At 37.7% G+C, this 22,983-nt stretch overlaps 1 pseudogene; it reads right to left on the bottom strand.

Moving 5' to 3' along the window:
* Nucleotides 1-5,688: 5,688 nt before the first annotated feature.
* Nucleotides 5,689-6,582, bottom strand: LOC140498578 (large ribosomal subunit protein eL6-like; annotated as a pseudogene).
* Nucleotides 6,583-22,983: the final 16,401 nt, after the last annotated feature.

The following is a 22,983-nucleotide window of genomic DNA, read 5'->3' as shown; positions in this document are numbered from 1 at the left end:
ACACACTTACCATACATGTAGATGTGAACTATCAGTAGATAACTAAAACAAATATGAAAAGCATATAATGAGTTGAAAAAGAAGGAAAATGACATTTGCTGGAGAGAACATTGGGAGGATACACTAGTGCACTAGTCATTGACCCATTTATTGAGTCACTTCCCATCATTTAAGGTCAAACTAAAATATTGCCACATTAATACAACCTCACCTGATCTCTACTGTTCATAAACACCTTAGCTACTCAGGTAGAACTGTGGATTGGCCCCACTTTTCTGGATAGTAATTATGCTTAAAAGGCCATTATACTCTATACACTTTGATCCAACAATTATAGCAAAGGCAACTATCCCAAGAAGGTCAGACAGGACTTATATGGGACTTATATGTTCAAAGGACTTGTATGTTCAAAAACATTTATATCATAACATTTCCTTGTAGCAGGAAAAAACAAAAACAAAAACAAAAGATCTTTTCCTCCAACACCAGAACCCACCTGATGCCCAGGTACTGAATGCTCCCTCTGGGCTAGATATCGACTCTGCTCCCCATTATCAATCACATGAGAGGTAATCCAGTGGCCCAACTATCTTATTCTCAGTAATATGAAGTCTGAAGTTTAGTTGTTCACGCTATTTGAATGAACAAGGAGTCACTAAGTATGATGCTTCCATCAAGTTGGCAGATTGCTCTACCCAGTAGAGACTACCAGCCTAATTTGACTATTGAACCTCTTGAGCCTTGTCTGATGCTTCACTCTGAGGAATAGTGACACTTTCCATCTACCCTCCAGGAAAATCTTTTTTTTCTGTATTGTCTCACTAATTGAAAGTGACCTTCTTGAGAGCACGGACATCTTGTATTTTCCATTGCTTAACACAGTTGCTGGCACACAGTAAGTACTCAATATAATAAATTATTCATTGACTTATTCATTCAGCAACCTGTAAATTCAAGGAGAACCCATCATTTTGAAAATAACCAAACAAATTATGGTAGAAAATGTAATGAAATATCATTGTGCTGTAAGAAATTCAGAAAAACCAAGGAAGACATATATTAACTGATGCAAGTGGTAGATTCAATCTCAGTGGCATAGAAACCACTTACAAAATGGAGTTATTTAGGTTACAAAAAGAAAACACAGGGTTTACCTTTTATTGCCTCCCCAAAGACCTTAGAGCAGAAGGGGAAACTGAGATTAAGAAGTAAATGACTGTCCAAGGTCATAATAGTAAAAAGGAGCAGAGTTGGGATTCAAATTGAAATACTCTGATTCTGCACTCTGTTTAAGTCATAACTCTCAGACATGTTAAAATAGGTTTTACTCCTTCCAGGTAATGTGTGCAATAAGAAGAAAAGGTCAGAAGATGAATCAAATGTCTTACTTGTAATAAGACTTGGGGAATGGTCTGAATTTTCCCATTAATCAATGAAGAATTGAAGAACAGATTAGGAGATAAACTAAATAAAATCATTATAATGCTTACTTTATATCCTGCAAAGAATAATGGTTCCACTACACTAGATTTGTCTAGTTTTTCTCCATTGATGCTGAGTAAAGTTTGTATTTTACATGAAGGAATTTTCCTTATTGATGATCTTTCTGTGGATTTCTTCTAATCAAGATTCTCTGATGTGGATTAACTTGTGAGTAGGGCTTGAAGGGCTTCCTAATATTGTTTATATTTATCAATCTTTTCTTCAGCACAAATCCTTGTATATTAAGGGTGTACATTAAGGATTGAAGTGTCTCTGAAGGCTTATTTAATTCTTTATATTTATAAGACTTCTCTCCATTATGAATCTGATATCAAATGAGGGAAAAATGGTTAGTGAAGGATTTCTCAAACTCATTATATGCAGAAAGTTTCTCTCCTGGTATGAATTTTTCAATGCACATTAAGGTTTGAGCTGTGACTGACACATGTCTCACATTTGTTATGTGCATAAAGCTGTCTCTGGTATGAGTGCTCTGATGTATGGTAAAGCTTGAATGTTGTCTGGAGGCTTCCCTACATTGTTTACGTTTGTAAAGCTTCTTTCAAATGTGAATCCTGTGATATACGTATAAAGCTTATGCAATCACAGGTTACCCCCACACATTATGCTTACAAGTATACTTACACTATGAATCACTTGATGCTGTAAAGTATAAGAACTGATTGGAGGCTTTACCACATTCATGATATTTGTAAGATTACTCTCCAGTATGGATCCTCTCTGATTTGCAATAACTTTTGAATTTTTTTAAAGAATGCTTTTCCATATTCTTTGCAACCATAAATTTTCTCTCCATTATGAATTTTCTGATGATTGGTCATGTATCTCAAATCATGGTCTTCCTTTCCCTGCCACTTTTTTTTTTGCTCCCATTTTCCCCAGAACCTCTCCGAATGGGTAGCAAATACAGTATCACCTTTTCTACTCTCACTCCTTTAAATGACACTTGTTCCATGCCAGGCCTAGAGGCCTGTATTGGGCTACCCGAGTCTTTCCTACCTCACCTCCGAGGTCTTCGGCTGACCACGCCGGATAAACGTATGAGAGAAAGGACGTTCCAGAGTCAAACAGGGGTTGAGCTTTATTTCAGGGTCCGGGTTACAAATGCAGGGGAGTCTTCCTTAGGAGGAAGAGGGGGAGATTTCCTAAGGAGGCTAAGCTTAAGGGATTGGAAGTAGAAGTACAAGCAGGGAGAGAGGGGGAGGAGAGAGAGGAAAGAAAAGAAACGGAGCCTGCTGTCCTCTTGGCTCCACACGTGCTAAGAGAGAGCTTTCTGGGTTCCTCAATCCTACTTAATCTTCAGCCACACAGTTTGCATCTCAATACCGTGCTGTTAGGTAACTAGGTGTGCTCCAATCCGGGATGACCTCGAGGGCAGGGAGACTCCACCCATCAGGTATCTCCGGGGGAGAGGCGGAAATACCCGAGCTAGCCAAGCTAGCTCAGTCTGACCTTCTCGAACCCCCGCTGTTCATGGAGGGCCTCGTAAGACTCTAAGATTTAGAAGTCCCACTTTTACCTGCCTGAGACTGTCCACACGGATTTGAGCTTCCAATCCCAACAGTTCCAGAATAGTCTTCTTAGGAGATATTTCAGTCTAGGTTCCAAGTTCGAAAGACATTCATATGAATTATACATTTTCCCAGATTTCTATATTGGAGGAAAAAAACTGGACCTGGTACAATGTAATTGAAAATGGCATCCATTGACAAGTAGTCCATGATATTAATCACTCTCAGATTATAGCCTTTCACTCTGGGAAGGAGTTGATAAATAAAGTGAGAGGAGATGAAACATCATCTAAAGAGTGGGCTTGAGACTAGTGTGTATAGGGAGGTTACAAGAAATCTGATTGCAGGATGTCTGAAAAGTGAAGTGATCAGAGAAGTTGTGATGGTTTTGAGACCTTGGTTTTGGATGTAAGTACAAAATGCAAGGAAATAAGGAGAAAGCAAGGTGAGGACAGTGGGCATAAGATACAAATACCCTCTGGATGCTGCTGTTTCTTTGCCTAATTCAGGTGTAGGGCCAGTGTGAGAGTTCTGCCTATAGGTACCCTCCTCACCTGACCATGTCTCAGTCTCCTTTCTACCTTGTTTACAGAATTTTGGAAGTAAAGCTATGGAATCCTAATATCATCCTATATACATATACACACACACATAAACACACATATACATATGCACACATGTATATGTATATACATATATATGTGTATATATGTGTGTATATATATATATATAATTTATCCTGTCTTACTATGTCACTTCCTCCCTACTTCTCTCCTACACACCCAACTTTAGTCACTAAACTCCAGTGGCTTCCTAGCATTTCCAGGATCAAATATAAAACCCCCTGTTTGGTATTCAAAAGCCTTCACACTCTATCCCCCTCCTACCTTTTCAATCTTCTTATATCTTATCCACCATTCCCTCTTATCCAGTGATTCCCTTCCTTCCTGTTCTTCCTAGAAGACTTTTCATCTCCAGAACCAGGTATTTCCTCATGACTGGAATACTCTGACTCCTTCTCTTTGTTTCCTGCCTTTACTGGTTTTCTTCAAGGTCTAGTTATAATCCCATCTTCTGTACGAAGTTTTTCTTGATCGCCATCTCTATTAATGCCTTTCCTCTACTGACTGTCTCCAATTTATCTTAGCTTGGTTGTACATAGTTGTTTGAACATTGTCTTCCCCGTTGGATTATGAGCTCCACAAGAGCAGGAACTGTGTTTTGCCTTTCTTTGCATGCCCAGTACTAAGTTCAGTTCATAGCACGTAGGAGGCACTTAAATGCTGGGCAGTAGAGTAGATAGAGTGCCAGACAAGGAGTCAGGAATACTTATCTTCCTGAATTCAAATCCAGCCTCAGACATTTACTTGTTGTGTGACCCTAGCAAATCACTTAACTCTCTTTGTCTCAATTTCTTTATCTGTAAAATGAGCTGAAGAAAAAAATGAGAAACTATTCCAGTGTCTTTGTGAAGAAAACCCGAAATGAGATCACAAAGAGTCAGACATGTTTGAAAATAACTGAAATAAATACAGAAGGAAAAAAAATGTAAGATCTATAAATAAAAGTCTACAATAAATAGAAAGGGAAGAGAATGATGAAGATAATGAAGAAAATCAATTTTTAGAAAAATGGTACAGAAAATGAAATTTTAAAAACTAAAAAATAAGTTGAAGGAATAGATAGGAAGAGAGAGAAAAAAGAAGTGAAGATATAAGAAAATAGATAAAATTGAGAAAAGTAAAAAGAACTAATATGCAAAACTAGGGAAAGGAATAAAAAATGTGAGGGGCGTGGAGGGGCTTGAGAGTGAAGAGAGCCATTGGGAATAGGGTTACTTAAAGTAGATTAAGGGAAAATAACTGAAGGACAAAGTACTGAGTTTACAGTGTAAGAGGGGGTAAAAATGTAACTTGGAAAGATCTATGGAAATGCTTAAATCCCCCAAAGAGAGAAGCATCATGTTGAGGATCTATAAATTCTACCACCAGGGAGCAGCTCTCAAGTCTAATAATCTATGGAAATAATCACTTTAAAATATCCAACTAAAGATCATACAGTTTCTTCTTAGAAGACCTACAAGAAGCAGGAAAACCACTCTCAGGGAAGCTCAGGCTGCTTTTGGACCTTGCATTGTCATGGAGTTTATCCTTATATGGATCCTAAATCAATTGATTAAAAATGTCCATATGTTGTTCCTGGTTCTATACTCTAGAGCTAAATAAAACAAGTGTACTTCCCCCTCAACAACAGCCCATATCTTCTATGGAGCAGTTGCTGTCTAGCAATGGGTCCATTTTGTACTTGTAAAGTTGATCCTCAAAATGCAAGATGTTTCACTTAAAATGTATTGGATTTCATTGCATTAGATGTGGCACAGTTCAAGAGTATTTTGAAAGATACTTTTGATAATACCAGTACTGGAAATAATTTTGCAGCATAGATGATACTTTCCATAGAGCACTGGACTTGGAGTCAGGAAGAGTTGAGTTCAAATCCTTCTTCTAACACTTGCTAACTTTGTGACCCTAGAAAATCATTAATTCTCTGGCTGCCTGAGTTTCCTCATCTATAAAATAAAAACCATAATAACAGCTACCTCTCAGGGTTATTGTGGGGATCAAATGTGATAATATTTATTTTTTTACTTTTATTTTTTATTTTTATTTTTTTTAGTTATTCCAAATATTTTAATAAGAGTTCTCGGCTAGGCATTTAAAACACCAGTTTGTGAGGATAAACTCCATTAGAGAGAGAGAATACAGAACGCAGATAGCCACGGAGCTGAGGAATTTTCTTGATTTTGGGCAGGATCTGTGAGTCCACTGTTTTCTGATCAGCCTTGCGCTGCGTTGTAATCTCGTATTTCTCTTTTTCTGTATCAAAAATCTCTCCTTCTTGGTGTCTGGGTTTACGGAGCCTCTTCTTCTTAAAGTAAGCATCAGTAAGATGATTTGGAATTTTTACACCTGAAAGGTTAACCCTGGTAGATGTGGCAATGACAAATTCCTGATGGGTTCTTCTCAGAGGAACACGGTTGATGGTCAGGGGTCCAGTCACCAATAGCAAGCCACTAGCCAGCTGCTTCAGGAAAACCACTCGCTTGCTCCTGTGGCAGCCAGTGAGCATGATCAGAACAGTGCCTGGGGTGATGCTAGCTCGAAGTCTCCTCACATGCTGGCTGAAGGGCTTTTTGCCATGACTTAGCAGCTTTCTAGGCACATCCTCACTAGGGTAATACCTAGGCATTTTGCGAATCTTTACCACACGGGTTCCTCCATTCTTATTGCCACCTTCTGGCTTTGAGATAGTAGCAGGTACCTTCTCTTTCTTTTCCCTTTCAATTCGGGTTTTTGGTGCAGCATATTTCAGCTTGTACATGGCTCTCCGGGAATACATTGAAGACCTGGAGTACCTACCAATCCCTCGGGCCAAGACTGGGTTCCAACTACAATGCTTTCGAGGCTTTTTCACCACCTTTTCAGCCACATCTTCCTTTTTGCTCTCCTTTTTTTTCCTTTTTAACCTTCTTTTCCTTTGGTTCATTTGGGGGCTTTTTGTCCGCCATCTTGAGAGATGGGAAAGAGCTGCAATAATATTTATTAAGTGACTTGAAATGTAAATGTTATTATTATTATTATTATTTACAATCGCAGGACCATGGCAGAAAGAATCACAGCTCTGCAAAACTGCAGATCTGGATATGACTTCTTAGATTCCTATCTTTTCTACTCATCCAGAGACTCACCTGGAGGGCTTAAACCTTTCAACTTATGGCTTTTGGTCCTACTTCACTGTTGGTGGCTGCTGATTGACCTCATGTGACCCACTATGGCCCATCATAGTTCTAACCATGCTTAATATTACTCCCTGATCATCATCATGCCAGTCACCTTGTTTCTTCTCACTTCTCCTTAATATAGTTCTGTACTCAACATTATATTAATACTGGCATTGCTCTGGGAAAAGTAATCTACTCTCATAGAGTTCCATTCAACATGGTAACTTTCGAAACTTACCACTCATCCTTATATGTTGTCTCCCTCAGTTAGAATGTAAATAAAGCCAAAGAGGACTCCACATGGATTGAGAGTTCTGTTATTATGTGTCTCAAAGGTAGGTAGAATTGACTTCTCCAGTCTTTTCTCTTCCCATCCTTCTCCAAGGGAAACATTCTTTCCTGCCAGGAGGAGAAACCAGGAGTTGGGGCAAGAGCACACTACTGTCTGAATAGAGAGGAGGTATTAAAAATTGTTTATTTAGGGGATATTTAGGAGACATCTTCAGTTCTACTTAAAATGCTTATGTTGGGGGCAGAGCCAAGATGGCGGGGGGTGGAGCCAAGATGGCGGAGTGAAAGCAAAGACTCACCTAAGCTCCTGGACAAACTCCTCTGGATATCTCTGAAATGAGAATCTGACCAAACTTTTGAGGTGCAGAATCCAGTGGGTGACAGACTTTGACAGATTCGGAGCCCAGGTTAGACTGGAAGGTCCACGGGAAGGATCTGTTCCACGGGGATAAGCCCCCAGCGCACAGCGCAGCGCGGTCAGTGCAGCAGGGCAGAAGGGACCTGAGAAGCCTGAGAGTAGCGGGCGAAACCAGCAGAGCAGGAGACAAGCCAAACCGAGCCAGTGAGAGCTGCTGAGCACCAGATATCAGCGCAGCCGCCCTTGAAACCTTCAGCCTGAAGACTAAACTTCGGTAAGTCATCTACTTGAACTTCCGGGAGCCAGGATGGCGGAGTGATCAGTAAATGCTCTCTCCTGCCCCCTGATGACCATGAAAGAACCATAAAATATTTCCCCAGAAAAATCCTGGATCAGCGGGAACAGCAGAAGGGGGCAAATAGTCTCATAACACCAGAGGCTAGGAAAATAGCAAAGGGGGATTCTTCCTACTGTGGCGGAGGCGATCTGGAAGGACAGAGGACCCAGGGCAGAGAAAATTCCGCGCTGAGACCCAGGCAAGCCTCAGCGCTGGGAGATGAGCCCCAGGAGGGGCGGGAACACGCATTAGCATCTAGGCATGCCCCAGCCCTCCAGGGGAAAAGGGAAGACAATAGGGAAGCTGGGATCACCATCCCCTGACCTTGCCTTTGCCTCAGGTCAGCTGAGGAGATCTCCTGTGACCAGACCACCCCTACCACACACCTAACAAGCTAACCCCAGGGTTGATCTGGGAAACAAAAAACAAAAACCTGCTTTTAGCCTCTACACACATCAGATCAACACAAAGCTCTGTACCTTCTGACTGAAAGAACCAGAAGCTACAACACTCAGCCAACATCATGAATCGGAAAAAGCAGATGAAAAGTGAAGAACCATAGAATCTTTCTATGGAGATAAGGACCAAAACACAAACACCAAAGAGGTCAGAGCTGAGACTGTACTTCCATCTGAAACCTCAGATGGGACTATGAATTTCTCGCAAGCACAACTAGATTACCTGGAACATCTGAAGAAGGAAATAAAAGAAAAACTGTCCCATGATTTTAAAATTATAAAAAAAAAGAATTTACTGATGAGAATATCACTTTGAAAAGGAAAATTGAACAAATGGAAAAGGAAGTTCAAAAATTAACTGGAGAGAATAATTCCCTAAAAGGAAGAGTTAATCAAACGGAAAAGGAAACCCAAAACCTAACTGGGAAAATTGGTCGAATGGAAAAAGAAGTACAAAAATTAAATGGAGAAAATAGCTCCTTAAAGGGAAAAATTGGTCAGATGGAAAAGGAGATGCAAAAGTTAACTGAAGAAAACAATACAACGAAGATTAGAATTGGGCAAGTAGAAACTAATGACTCAATGAGGCAACAAGAATCAGTCAAACAAAATTTAAAGAATGAAAAGATAGAAGAAAATGTAAAATATTTAATTGGAAAAACAACTGACCTGGAAAATAGATCCAGGAGAGAAAATTTAAGAATTATTGGCCTGCCAGAAACCCATGATGAAGAAAAGAGTCTGGACAATATCTTCCAGGAAATCATCAAGGAAAACTGCCCAGAAGTACTAGACTCAGAGGGCAAAATAGACATCGAAAGAATCCACCGTTCCCCTCCCGAAAGGGATCCCAGACTCAAAACCCCAAGAAATATTGTTGCCAAATTCCAGAGCTATCAAGTGAAGGAGAAAATACTACGAGCAGCCAGAAAGAAACAATTCAAATATCGAGGACATACAGCCAGAATCACACAGGACCTTGCAGCTTCTACATTAAAAGATGGAAAGAATTGGAACCCAATATTCCGTAAGGCAAAGGAGTTGGGACTTCAACCAAGGATCAACTACCCAGCAAAGTTCAGCATAACATTTCAGGCAAGGAGAAAGTCATTCAACGAAATAAGGGATTTCCAGAGCTTCCTGAACAAAATACCAGAACTCAGTAGACAATTTGATCTTCAAATGCAGGTCTCCAGAGAATCATAAAAAGGTAAACAGGGGGGAAAAACAAAAACAAAAACTTGCTACTCAATTAGGGCAAACTGTTTGCCTCCCTATAAGGGAAGATGATACCTGTTAATCTTGAGAACTGTGCAGCTATTATGATAAAAGGGATATATGTAGAAGGAACAGGTATAAAGTAAATGATGCCATGTCAAAAATATGATTTAAGTATGAGAAGAGATTGTAATAGGAGGTGTGAAAAGGAGGAAGCAGAAAATGGCAAATTACCTCACAAGAAGAAGTACAAAACTATAGTAGAGGGAAGGAGGGGAGGGAGATGAGCATTGTTTGAGGGGTACTCTCATCTGATTTGTTTAAAGGAGGGAACAATAATCTTAAGTAGATAATCCTAACTAGCTCTATAGGTAGTAGGAGGGGAAGGGGGAAGAAAGGGGAGGGAGGCTAAAAGGGAGGGAAGAAGCAATAAGAGTAAAGGGGAGTAAAAGGGAGGGGGGCTAAAAGAAGGAGGGGAAGGCGGCAGGAGGAGGGGGAGAAAAGTGAATACTATTGAGGAGGGGAAGAGAGAAGGGAGAGCTAAAAGCACAAATGGTGGGAAAGAGGATGGAGGGAAATACACAGATTGTAATCACAACTGTGAACGTGAATGGAATGAACTCTCCCATAAAATGGAGACGGACAGCAGAATGGATTAAAAGCCATAATCCAACAATATGCTGCTTACAAGAAACACATTTGAAACGGGGGAGATACACATAGGATAAAGGTCAAAGGATGGAGCAGAATATATTGTGCTTGAGCTCATGTAAGAAAGGCAGGAGTAGCAATCTTAATCTCAGACAAAGCAAAAGCAGAAATAGATCTAATCAAAAGGGATAAGGATGGAAACTATATCCTGCTAAAAGGCACCATAGACAACGAAACAATATCATTACTGAACATGTATGCTCCAAGTGGTATAGCATCCAAATTCTTAGAGGAGAGGTTGGGAGAGTTGAAGGAAGAAATTGATAGCAAAACTATACTAGTGGGGGACCTCAACCTCCCCCTCTCTGAACTCGATAAATCTAACCTCAAAATAAACAAGAAAGAGGTTAAGGATGTAAATAAAACTCTGGATAAGGTAGATATGATAGATCTTTGGAGAAAATTAAATGGGAATAGAAAGGAATATACTTTTTCTCAGCGGTAAATGGAACATTTGCAAAAATTGACCATGTACTAGGACATAAAAATCTCACAATCCAGTGCAGAAAGGTAGAGATAATCAATGCATCCTTTTCAGACCATAATGCATTAAAAATTACATGTAATAAAAGGCCATGGAAAGATAAACCAAAAATCAATTGGAAACTAAATAATCTAATTCTAAAGAAGGGTTGGGTTAAAGAAGAAATCATAGAAACAATCAACAATTTCATTCAAGAGAATGATAATAGTGAGACAACATACCAAAACTTATGGGATACTGCAAAAGCAGTTATTAGGGGAAGTTTTATATCTCTGAATGCTTACATAAATAAAATAGAGAAAGAGGAGATCAATGACTTAGGCTTGCAGTTGAAAAAGCTAGAAAAAGAACAAATTGAAAATCCCCAAGTAAATACCAAATTAGAAATACTGAAAACCAAAGGAGAGATTAATAAAATTGAAATAAAGAAAACTATTGAATTAATAAATAAAACCAATAGTTGGTTTTATGAAAAAACTAATAAAATTGATAAACCTCTGGTCAATCTGATTAAAAAAAAGAAAGAAGAAAACCAAATTACTAATATTAAAAATGAAAGGGGTGAACTCACCTCCAATGAGGAGGAAATTAAAACAATAATTAGAAACTACTTTGCCCAACTTTATGCCCACAAATTCGTTAATCTAAACGAAATGAATGAATATTTTAAAAAATGCAAATTGCCCAGATTAACAGAAGAGGAAGTTGAATACTTAAACAACCCCATCTCAGAAAAAGAAATTGAACAAGCCATCAATGAACTCCCTAGGAAAAAATCTCCAGGGCCAGATGGATTCACAAGTGAATTCTATCAAACATTTAAAGAACAGTTAATTCCAATACTACATACACTATTCTTAAAAATTGGGGAAGAAGGAGTCCTCCCGAATTCTTTCTATGATACAAATATGGTTTTGATACCCAAACCAGGAAGAGACAAAACAGAGAAAGAAAATTATAGACCAATTTCCCTAATGAATATAGATGCAAAAATTTTAAATAAGATTCTAGCAAAACGAATACAGCATCTTATCACGAGATTAATACATTATGATCAGGTAGGATTCATACCAGGACTACAGGGCTGGTTCAATATTAGGAAAACTATTAGCATTATCGATCACATCAACAACAAAGCTAACAAAAACCACATGATTATCTCAATAGATGCAGAAAAAGCTTTTGACAAAATACAACACCCATTCCTATTAAAAACACTGGAGAACGTAGGAATAAAGGGAACTTTCCATAAAATAATAAGCAGTATCTATGTAAAACCTTCAGCAAGCATTATATGCAATGGGGATAAGCTAGATGCATTCCCAATAAGATCAGGGGTGAAACAAGGATGTCCATTATGACCACTATTATTCAATATGGTACTAGAAATGTTAGCTGTAGCAATTAGACAAGATAAAGATATTCAAGGAATAAGAATAGCCAAATAAGAAACTAAGTTATCACTCTTTGCAGATGATATGATGATTTAACTAGAGAATCCCAGAGATTCAAGTAAAAAATTACTTGAATTAATAAACAACTTTGACAAAGTTGCAGGGTACAAAATAAACCCACACAAATCTTCTGCATTCCTATATATTAGCAACAAAGTCCAACAGCAAGAGATAGAAAGAGAAATCCCATTTAAAGCTAGGGAAGACAGTATAAAATACTTAGGAGTCTACCTGCCAGAACAAACCCAGGGATTATATGAACACAATTACAAGACACTTTTTGCACAAATAAAGTCAGATTTAAGTAAGCGGAAAAACATTAGTTGCTCATGGGTAGGCCGTGCTAATATAATAAAAATGACAATTCTACCTAAATTAATATACTTATTTAGTGCCATACCAATTAAACTATCAGACAATTATTTTCTAGAGCTGGATAAAATAATATCAAAATTCATTTGGAAAAATACAAGGTCCAGAATATCAAAGGGACTAATGAAAAGAAATGCTTGGGAAGGTGGCCTAGCGCTACCAGACCTCAAACTGTACTATAAAGCAGCAATTATCAAAACCACTTGGTATTGGCTAAGAAACAGAGAGGTAGACAAGTGGAATAGACTTGGCACTCAAGATGCAGTAGGCAAGGAATATAGCAACCTTCTGTTTGATAAACCCAAGGACCCCAGCTTCTGAGATAAGAACTCATTGTTTGACAAAAATTGCTGGGAAAACTGGATAACAGTGTGGCAGAAATTAGGCATAGACCCATACCTGACACCGTACACAAGAGTAAAGTCCAAATGGGTACATGATTTAGGTATAAAGATTGATACCATGAATAAACTGGAGAAGCAAGGAATAGTGTATTTATCAGATCTATGGAGAAGGGAAGAATTCTTTACTAAAGGAGAGATGGAAAGCATTATGAAATGCAAATGGATAACTTTGATTACATTAAACTGAGAAGTTTTTGCACAACCAAACCCAATGCAACCAAAATCCAGAGGGATGTAGTAAATTGGGAAAGAATTTTTACAGCTAAGCTCGGGGATAAAGGCCTCATTTCTAGAATATATAGAGAACTGACTCAAATGTATAATCACACAAGTCATTCCCCAATTGATATATGGTCAAAGGATATGAACAGGCAATTTTCAGAGGAAGAAATTAAAGCTATCTATAATCATATGAAAAAATGCTCTAAATCACTATTGATTAGAGAGATGCAAATCAAAACAACTCTGAGGTACCACATCACACCTATAAGATTGGCAAACATGACAGAACAAGAAAATGATAAATGCTGGAGAGGATGTGGGAGAGTTGGAACACTAATTCATTGTTGGTGGAGCTGCGAGCACATCCAACCATTCTGGAGAGCAATTTGGAACTATGCCCAAAGGGCTACAAAAATGTGCATACCCTTTGACCCAGCAATATCGCTACTAGGACTATATCCCCAAGAGATCATAAAAATAAGAAAGGGTCCCACATGTACAAAAATATTTATAGCAGCACTCTATGTAGTTGCCAAAAACTGGAAATCAAGGGGATGTCCATCAATTGGGGAATGGCTGAATAAATTATGGTATATGAATGTAATGGAGTACTATTTTGCCATAAGAAATGATAAACAAGAAGACTTCAGAGAGGCCTGGAAGGACTTATATGACCTGATGCTGAGTGAAAGGAGCAGAACCAGGAGAACTTTATGCACAGCAACAACCACAGTGTGTGAGAGTTTTTTCTGGTAGACTTAGATTTTTGTTATAACAGAAGAACTTCTTACCAAAAAAAAAAAAAAAAATCCCAATGGAGGATCTCAAGGCAAAATGCCTGCCACACTCAGAGAGAGAAATATGGAAGTCACTCACATATTGTAGCAGATCATGGTTGGGTATGTGTATGTGTTTGTGTATCATGTTCTGATTTGTTATACGATTTCTTTCATTTATCTTAGTCTGACTACATAGCATGACTATAGTGAAAATATACTCAATAGGAAAGTATATGTAGAATCTATACAGAATTGTATGCAGTCGTGGGGAGGGAGGGGGGTAGTGGGGAGTAGGTGGGGAGGGATAAAATCGCAATTGTATGGCAGTGATTGTTAAACATTACAAAATAAAAAAAAAAATCCCAAAGGTGGTTCTCAAGGCAAAATGCCTTCCACACTCAGAGAAAGAAATATGGAAGTCACTCACAAAATGTAGCAGATCATGTTTGTGTATGTGTATGTGCTTGTGTATCATGTTTTGATTTGTTATATGATTTCTTTCATTTATTTTAGTCTGACTACATAGCATGAGTACAGTGAAAATATACTCAATAGGAAGTATATGTAGAACCTATACAGAATTTTATGCAGTCGTGGGGAGGGAGGGGGTTAGTGGGGGGTAGGTGTGGGTGGGATAAAATCTCAATTGTATGGCAGTGGTTGTTAAACATTAAAAAATAAAAAAAATAAAATAAAATAATAAAAAAAAAGAAATGATGAACAAGAAGACTTCAGAGAGGCCTGGAAGGACTTATATGACCTGATGCTGAGTGAAAGGAGCAGAACCAGGAGAACTTTGTGCACAGCAACGACCACAGTGTGCGAGAGTTTTTTCTGGTAGACTTGGAGTTTTGTAATAACGCGAGAACTTCTTATAAAAAAAAAAAATCCCAAAGGAGGTTCTCAAGGCAAAATGCCTTCCACACTTAGAGAAAGAAATATGGAAGTCATTTGCAAAATGTAGCAGATCATGTTTGTGTATGTGTATGTGTTTGTCTATCATATTTTGATTTGTTATATGATTCCTTTCATTTATTTTAGTCTGACTACATAGCATGACTATAGTTAAAATATACTCAATAGGAAAGTATATGTAGAACCTATACAGAATTGTATGCAGTCGTGGGGAGGGAGGGGGGTAGTGGGGGGTAGGTGTGAGGGGGATAAAATCTCAATTGTATGGCAGTGATTGTTAAACATTAAAAAATAATTTAAAAAATGCTTATGTTGTCATTTATGATGGGAAGGAGAACCTCAACCTCTATATCGAAGGCTGGACTCCATTCTCAAAAAAAATACTAGTTCCACAATGAACATACATAGAGAAAGGCAAAGAAACCTATTTATCACAATCAGTAACAAAACATCAAAGTATACATAGAATAGACATACTAGAAAATACATGTTGAAGGAACTTTGTTTTTGTCAGCTAGAAAACTCAGCTCAACCAAGAAAGAGGGTCCTGGATCTCACCCAAGGAGAATCTCCCCAAAGTTTCTAGAGTAGCAAGCTCAGAATAGGGGCATGATGGAGACTAGCAGATCCTTTCATATCTTCCCAGAGTCTTTTCCTTTAGGAACCTGAGGTGGAGTTGGTCTCTTCCTCCTTCTTTATTGGAGTTGGAAACCAAGAACACCCAAAGCAACCTGACAGTTGAAGACTCAAAGCTTAACCAGTCTAAAAGGGCACTAGCCCTGAAGATTCCTGAAGGGGATTGGCCTCTGGAGATTTCCAAAGGGGACTCAAAGGGACCTCTTGCTTGGAGAGTCTTGAAAGGGACTGGCTGAGAACTGAAACTCTCACCTCCTGAGAACTACATCTGCCCTTCTTGTAGGGCAGGGCCTTGAACTTCACTCATAAGGAGAAAGTCCCAAACCAGTAGGCTTTTGAACAGGTTACATAAGTATTTCCAGCTCAGAACAGTGCTTAGCACTTCCTAAATATTTTATTTTTCATTCATTTATTCATTGATTTCAGCTCATTTCTCACTTTACAGTGTATCAGTATATATACTTATGATAATTTTGTTTGGGACCTCCAGTGAGAGATACGCTCTTTTCACCTGAGGATGTCCTGATGTCTTTGGGTCACTCCCATTATTGAATAGTTTGCCTTCATAAAGTCTACCTCTCTCTATGTTGTCACCTCAGTTCTTTCCTAAACTTCAACTTCCATGACTTTTGTGGACAAGGTAGGAGGAAGACTGAGTTCATTATACTAAAAACTACCTTTGAATTAGATCAGGGGTTGGTAAATCATATCCAGGGGTCAATGTTTTATGTTTTTTGGTAAGTCAGAGAATTTAGAATTTTTTTTTTTACATTTCAAAATTTCAAAATAAATTTTTATTTGAATGTTGATATGCTCATTTCTTTATATATCGTCTAAGGCTGCTTTCATGTTGCAATGGCAGAATTAAGTAGTTGCAATAGAGACCATATGTAGCATTCTCATTGCTTCAAATTGCTATTCAGTGAATGACAAATCACAATGATGTTGAGGTCAGAGTTGGGAGAGATGGTTCAGATTTGTAAGAATTCACATAGAACTTCTCTTTAGCCAGTGGGAGCTTTATTGACACAAATGCACACAGACCTGAGATTTAGCAAGGAGCTAAACAAAGGCACTGATATAGGAGAAGAACCAGATTTATACAGGCAAAAAGTCATACAGCCTATAGGATGATGATTTAATTTTTCAGGTTTCTAATGGGAATTGGAGATTTAGGGACAGGATAAATACAGACAAGGCAAGGAAGGTGGTTGCTTGAAAGATAAGGAACAGTTGTCATGACACAAGATGAGGAAGATGAATAACAGGATAGGGAACGCAGGATAAAACAATTTTTCTGGTTCAAGTTCCATCATATTTCAAGATAAGAGGGAAAGGATATTAGGATGCTCTCAAGTTACAGGATGGGCTATAGAATGATCCTCAAACCACCTCAAAGAGCCTGGAAAATGACCCTTACTGACTCTTAGGGCATCATTTGTATTCACATCAGTGACACAGTTATAACTCAGCTGCATTTCCAGTGTCCTATGTATTACCACACCAGAGCATTTTTTCCTTTTAACTACCAGTGTATACCTATCATGTCAAATCACAGAAAGAATGGGAGGGAAGTTTTATTACCATTTTTTTGTGTGTTCAGTGTTAACATTGAAAAATTTGGAATGTGAAGAAGCACCCTCAACCACAATTATCAAAATCTAAATAGCTTTGGAAAGTAGCTTTTATGCAAGACTTGACAAGGTTTCTAAGTAAATTCAATCAAATATTTAAGTAGAAAGCAGAAATGTTGTGCACAACTTTAACTGCAGTAAAGTATGTCGAGGTTGTTTTTTGAATCACAATTTATGTCAGTTTTATATACTCCCCATGCTCTCAAAAGTAAAAAAAAAATGAATCTCCATTCCTACACAAATTATCAGTGGAGATAGTTTCAAAGATCAAATTGAAGCACAATTGCAGTGGAGTTATTAGAACTTTGACGCAAGGACATAAGAAATTTTCATATTTCAAAATCCATTTTGTTGTACAATGGAAGCGTTTCTACTTAACTTTCAATTGGAAGTGACTAATATGAGATGCAATGACATGCATATAATCACCTATCAAGAGAAGAATATTTTCCAAGCAATGAATATGCTCAATTAAAATCACATGTTGTAGACTGATATCAATATTTGATAGTACTCATCTTTGGGGGGGAAATATTTTCAAGGATAAAATACATAGATCAACATTAACAGTAGAAAATTATCAATCAATTTTGATTATAGAGAAAACTAATTTTGAACTTCAGTTAAGTAAAACTTCATCCCTCCAAAATGAATTCTATGCTTTTCACTTGTAGACCTGTATTAGAAAAACTTACACATTAATTGTCATTATCATCATTAAATTTTGAATTTCATTGATAAAATATTTTGAAAATTTATTTTCTCTCATTATATAAGTACTGATATGATGTCTCCAGTTTTGTCTGTTGTCCTGCAAAGCATAAACTATTCACTATCTGGCCCTTTATAGATACAATTTTTCCAGCAGCTGACTTAGAATTTCGCAGATGATAAGAACAAGCATGATGATGGCATAATACAAGTAGATTTCATCTGTCTTAAAGGAGAAAGGCCATTGATGTGTTATTTTAATAGGATGGCTTGAAAGTGACAGTAGAGATAATGAGGATGCCTTAACCTCCACCAAATCCTGGAAGTTGGCACTAGGGTATTGAACAAAGGAGTGTTTTCTAGTGGAAAGAATTACAATGGATATGGGAAGGGATAAAATCTCCTCTGGGGTTAAACAGTCCTCAGTTAAATAAAAGAAGTAGAAAGAATATTAGTTGAAGAGTTGGAGTAGATAAAGGAGTTTTCTGAGAATAAATAATAATAATAATAAATAGCAACAGTATTTATATAGTATGCTTACTAAGAGGCAGACACTATGCTAAATACTTTACAATTATTATCTCATTTAATCCTCACAATGACTGTAAAGTAGAATCTGTTATTATCCATATTTTACAGATGACAAAACTTAGGCAAGCAAAGGCTAAGTAATTTGTTTAGGGTCAGCTAGTAAGTACCTGATACCAGATTTAAACTGAGATCTTCCTGACTCTAAGTCTAATGTTCTATTCACCGTCCATCTAGATGCCCCAATAAATTCCAAAGTACACAGAAGAATAATCCAAACAATGCCTTGGGAAGAATAGGAGTGTATGAGAGCTGATAATGGGACAATACAACTTGGACCTAAATTTAGCAATGGCCAAATTCAAGGAGCCACTAACAAATGGAGTCTCTCTGGTCTCACATTTTCTGTTAGTATAATTTAGATAGAATATTTCCAGAGTTAATCTTTGCAAGAGGTTTGGAAAAGGATTTAGAATATTGGGTCTTGGGTTTATTCCTTTCATTAAGATCTCTCCTCCCAGAAATGAGTAGATACTTAAATACACAAAGATAATGAAGAAAATATATTAACCCACCAGGTCATATAATTAGTCACTTTACTATTCTTATTTGACAAGAAGGATTAGAAGCTGTGTTCATCTCACTAGCACTTTAGTGATTATGTTGTATTATTTTGTTGGGTGGAAGCACTAAAAGTAAGGGTCAAACTTTATGGTTCTCAGCATGGATCCACAATATGCAATACACAGTAGGAAGAATGGGTGGTCTCCTATCCCCCAAGTTCACCTCTCTTTGGTTGGCAGTGCTGACTTGTTATGTAAACTGGTGACCTTAAACCTTTTTTTGATCATATACCTATTTGGTATATTTATTTTTCATTGTGATCTCTCTCTCTCTCTCTCTCTCTCTCTCTCTCTCTCTCTCTCTCTCTCTCTCTCTCTCTCTCTCTCCTTTCTCTCCTCTCCCCATGACACTTAGGCAGTTACTATTCTAGGGATACTGTTGTGAGGGGTTAGTGCCTGTAACAGAGGAGGTGGGAGAAGTTGAAAGTTTAAATATCTATAAGAAATATGTGGGTGTGGGCTACGATAGGTGAAAGGGAGATGAAATCATGCTGAGATAAATCTCATAATGTGCGTCCCAGGAAGGGTGGTATGTGACCTGCCTTCACATCTTCTGATTGGCTTATTACCTATTCTTTAGGGTCAAGTCACAGATTCTCAACCACTCCATGATTCTCTAGAGTGCCTGGCTCCCAATTTGGATAAAACTGTTTTAGGTAGTTGTGTGTTAATGTGTAGATTTGCCTAATCAGAATCAGTTTTCCTGTTTCTATCTGTACCGGGACCTACCGTTTCCCTGATTTGCTATATTTCATTGAGCTCCAATTATATGGCCTGTGACTTCAACTCCCAGAACATTAAATAAAATTAATACTACACGCTACTAAGACACTATGTACAACTTTAATCTGTAGTTATGTCCTTCATTCTCAAAGACCATGACATCAGAGAGATAATCACATGATTTGCAATTTTCTTTGATTTGAGTGAAGGAGGCCTGTACAGTCACTAGACTCACTTTCTCCTCCAGAGCCATCTGGGTCCAGTGGTTTGATATTAACCAGGATGACTAGAGATGGCCCAGGATGAAGTGGGGGACCTTGGTCCTTTTAAGATAAAGTCTTTCCAGTTTTTCACTTTGAGTGAGGCAATGTCCATTCAGTACATAGGCCTCTTTAAGAGGTGAATCAAGGGATGTCCCCTTTAATTAAAAAAAATAAGACTGAACATGGAAGACCCTTGGGGTTGACCAAAAGAGAAACAGTTACTATGTGAATTCACTCTGAGCCGGTGGCAAAAAAATTAGCCATTAAGTGGTCCTTGGTCAGGGGCCTATTGTTGTCCAATTCATGAGGTCCAGAGTGAATTAGGTTTAAGGCTTGATCTTTGAGAAAGAAATCTAGTCAGTAAACCCCAAGTCAACTAGGCAGCTTTTGGCCATCAAAATTTGCATTCCTTTTGGAACAATATCCTTAGGTAAGGGGAGAGGAGAAAAAAGGAGAGGAAAAGAGAGCTAATCACAGAATCAAGGAAGTGACAAAATAATGCATATTAAATGATCTATTACATTTGGGGCTTGTAGCACCAATGTGACATTTACAGTGGCTAAGGTGGCCATGAATATGCCAGGGTCATTCTGAATCCCAAAATACAACAGACTCTCGAAGTGGAAGGCAAAACAAAAAAATTTATTCAGACACCAGAAACTAGATCCATCATAGGTACAGATATATCTATACACAATAACAATGGGGGGGGCAATGCCATCCCCAACCCTTCCCTCTGTTAGGTTTCTAACAAACCAGCTCCCTTTAACAAATCACAAACTCTTTCACTCACACTAGCCAACTGCCTGCCTTTCTCTTTCCCTCAGTTCTGACTCCTCTGACAAAATTTCTTCTCAACTCTGCTCTAGCTCCACCTCTTCCTCTTCTACCCATTCAGCAAACTCCTTCCACCACAGGCTCCATGTGATTCAGACTTCCATGTGACCCCAGCAAGTCACATGAGTCTATTAATGAATGGGAAAATCTTCGCTTTTAAATTACCTTTACAGTACTCAAGATCCTTCTAGTCCCATATCATTCAAAACCCAGAAGTTCATGTGTTTAGCTCCATAGCCATGTTTTCCATATGTGAACTAGGTATGTAGATAATATAGTGCAGTTTGCAACTGATATTTCACTTAGGGATTCACTGATTATTAAAGTAATACTCAGGAATATAAACCCAGGACCTCTCAGAGAAGAGAGAAGGAAATCAGATTGCAATCCAAACTAGACTTTTGCTGCTATAGCTTTTTTATCTGATGGCTTGTCACTGACAAAACACCCTATTGTTTTTCTCTGTGGCTGGCTCATCAGTAGAACAGAAGAAATTAATTAACATCTGGTCTCAAAATTTTGAGTTTGTCACATTCCACCCTCTATCTCTGAGACTTAGTCTATAGCACCTGTTTTTAGATATGTCACTTCTTATCACCTGTATCCTTTGTTGCTCCTGACAATGGGGAAAAGTTATTTGAAGGAAGAAGGGCACATCATATGTTCACAACTACAACATTTTTTGGGGGAAGAATGGCATATTTTTATTAATTTTTCTTAGTCAATAGTCATGAGAATTATATAATTACTTTGTAACTGTGGACAACACACCACTCACAATTCATTCATAATATTCTCACTAAAAAACAAAAACAAATTAAACATCTCTTATTTTCAACCATACAGATTAATATATTTTAAAAATATTTTCATTAGCTTCAGCCCATCCACTAATCTTGATATTTTCTTACTTTTAGATCATATATGGTGGTTGTTCTTAATGTTTGGTGACTTTTCTCTTCTCTTCTCTTCTCTTCTCTTCTCTTCTCTTCTCTTCTCTTCTCTTCTCTTCTCTTCTCTTCTCTTCTCTTCTCTTCTCTTCTCTTCTCTCCTCTCCTCTCCTCTCCTCTCCTCTCCTCTCCTCTCTTCTTCTCTCCTACAAAACTTAGCAAACTTAATTTTGAGTAACTTTACCCTTACCCTTAACAAGCAGTGGTATACTCGAGGCATTATAATCATTTTCTAAGCAGTTATAGTTGTTTAATCCTTATTGGTAATAACTTTCAAATATTCATAACAGGGATGTAGAAGGGTACTTTTGATCAACTTCTTGCTGTACTCATCTGCAGTGAGAGAAACTATTATTAATAACCAATGACTTGAGGAAATTCAAATTTCCGCTTTTTCTTGATCCTTAGTTCAAAATATCAGCCTCTGATGAGCTATCTAGGCCTCACCCATGGGGGCAGCCATTATGTTCTGCTTATGTTTGAGTAGGGCATAAATTCTTTGAATAAATTCCCAAGGCTGGGAAAAATAAATAAGGAGATGACAGAATAAAAGTTCAGGTCCATACACTGACTGTAATATTCGTTCTTTCATTAATTGTTAACCAATCAGTTGATTATCATTCTTTTGAACACTCCTCTTCCCAAAGAATATAAAAACTGTGAGCCTGCTGCCATGATTGATTTTGGTCTAAGAAAAAGATAGCCAGATAACCATCCTTTTATTAAAATATTAGTATTATTAATAAAATGATTAAATGACACAGAAATTATGTCTCTTGAACCTTTTTTAAAAAGTGTACCAAGTTATCCTGGTGTACATGGATGTGTTTATGTTCAAGTTTCAAGGTCCATAAGGAGTTTTAGGGAAGCATCTCTAAAATCCAATGTAAAAGCATCTGGGTATAATTGTCACTTGAGAAACTACCACCAGAACAAGCAGAATGTCACAGAATGTGTATATGGATAAGAAATACTAAGTATGTTCTCATATGCCACTATACCTATAAATTACGTGAAAATCATTTTCAGATAATCATAAAATATCAGAGTTTTGACAGTCTTGAGTAACTAGGTGTAGTCCAAACTAAACTTGAAAATGAATCCCCTCCTAAGTAAATATACAAATAGACACCCAATTTCCAATGAAAGCAAAACTTTTATCTCCCCCAAAATACAGCTTTACTTTGGCATGACACTAATTATCAAATTTTGTTCTTTTTTCTTGACATCAAGAATAATTTACTTCTTTGAAATATTCATCCATTTCTCTGAGTTTTGTC

Source organism: Notamacropus eugenii, chromosome 4 (assembly GCF_028372415.1).
Source record: "Notamacropus eugenii isolate mMacEug1 chromosome 4, mMacEug1.pri_v2, whole genome shotgun sequence".
In the NCBI taxonomy this organism is placed as follows: domain Eukaryota; kingdom Metazoa; phylum Chordata; class Mammalia; order Diprotodontia; family Macropodidae; genus Notamacropus; species Notamacropus eugenii.
This window is presented reverse-complemented; position numbering and strand designations above follow the sequence as displayed.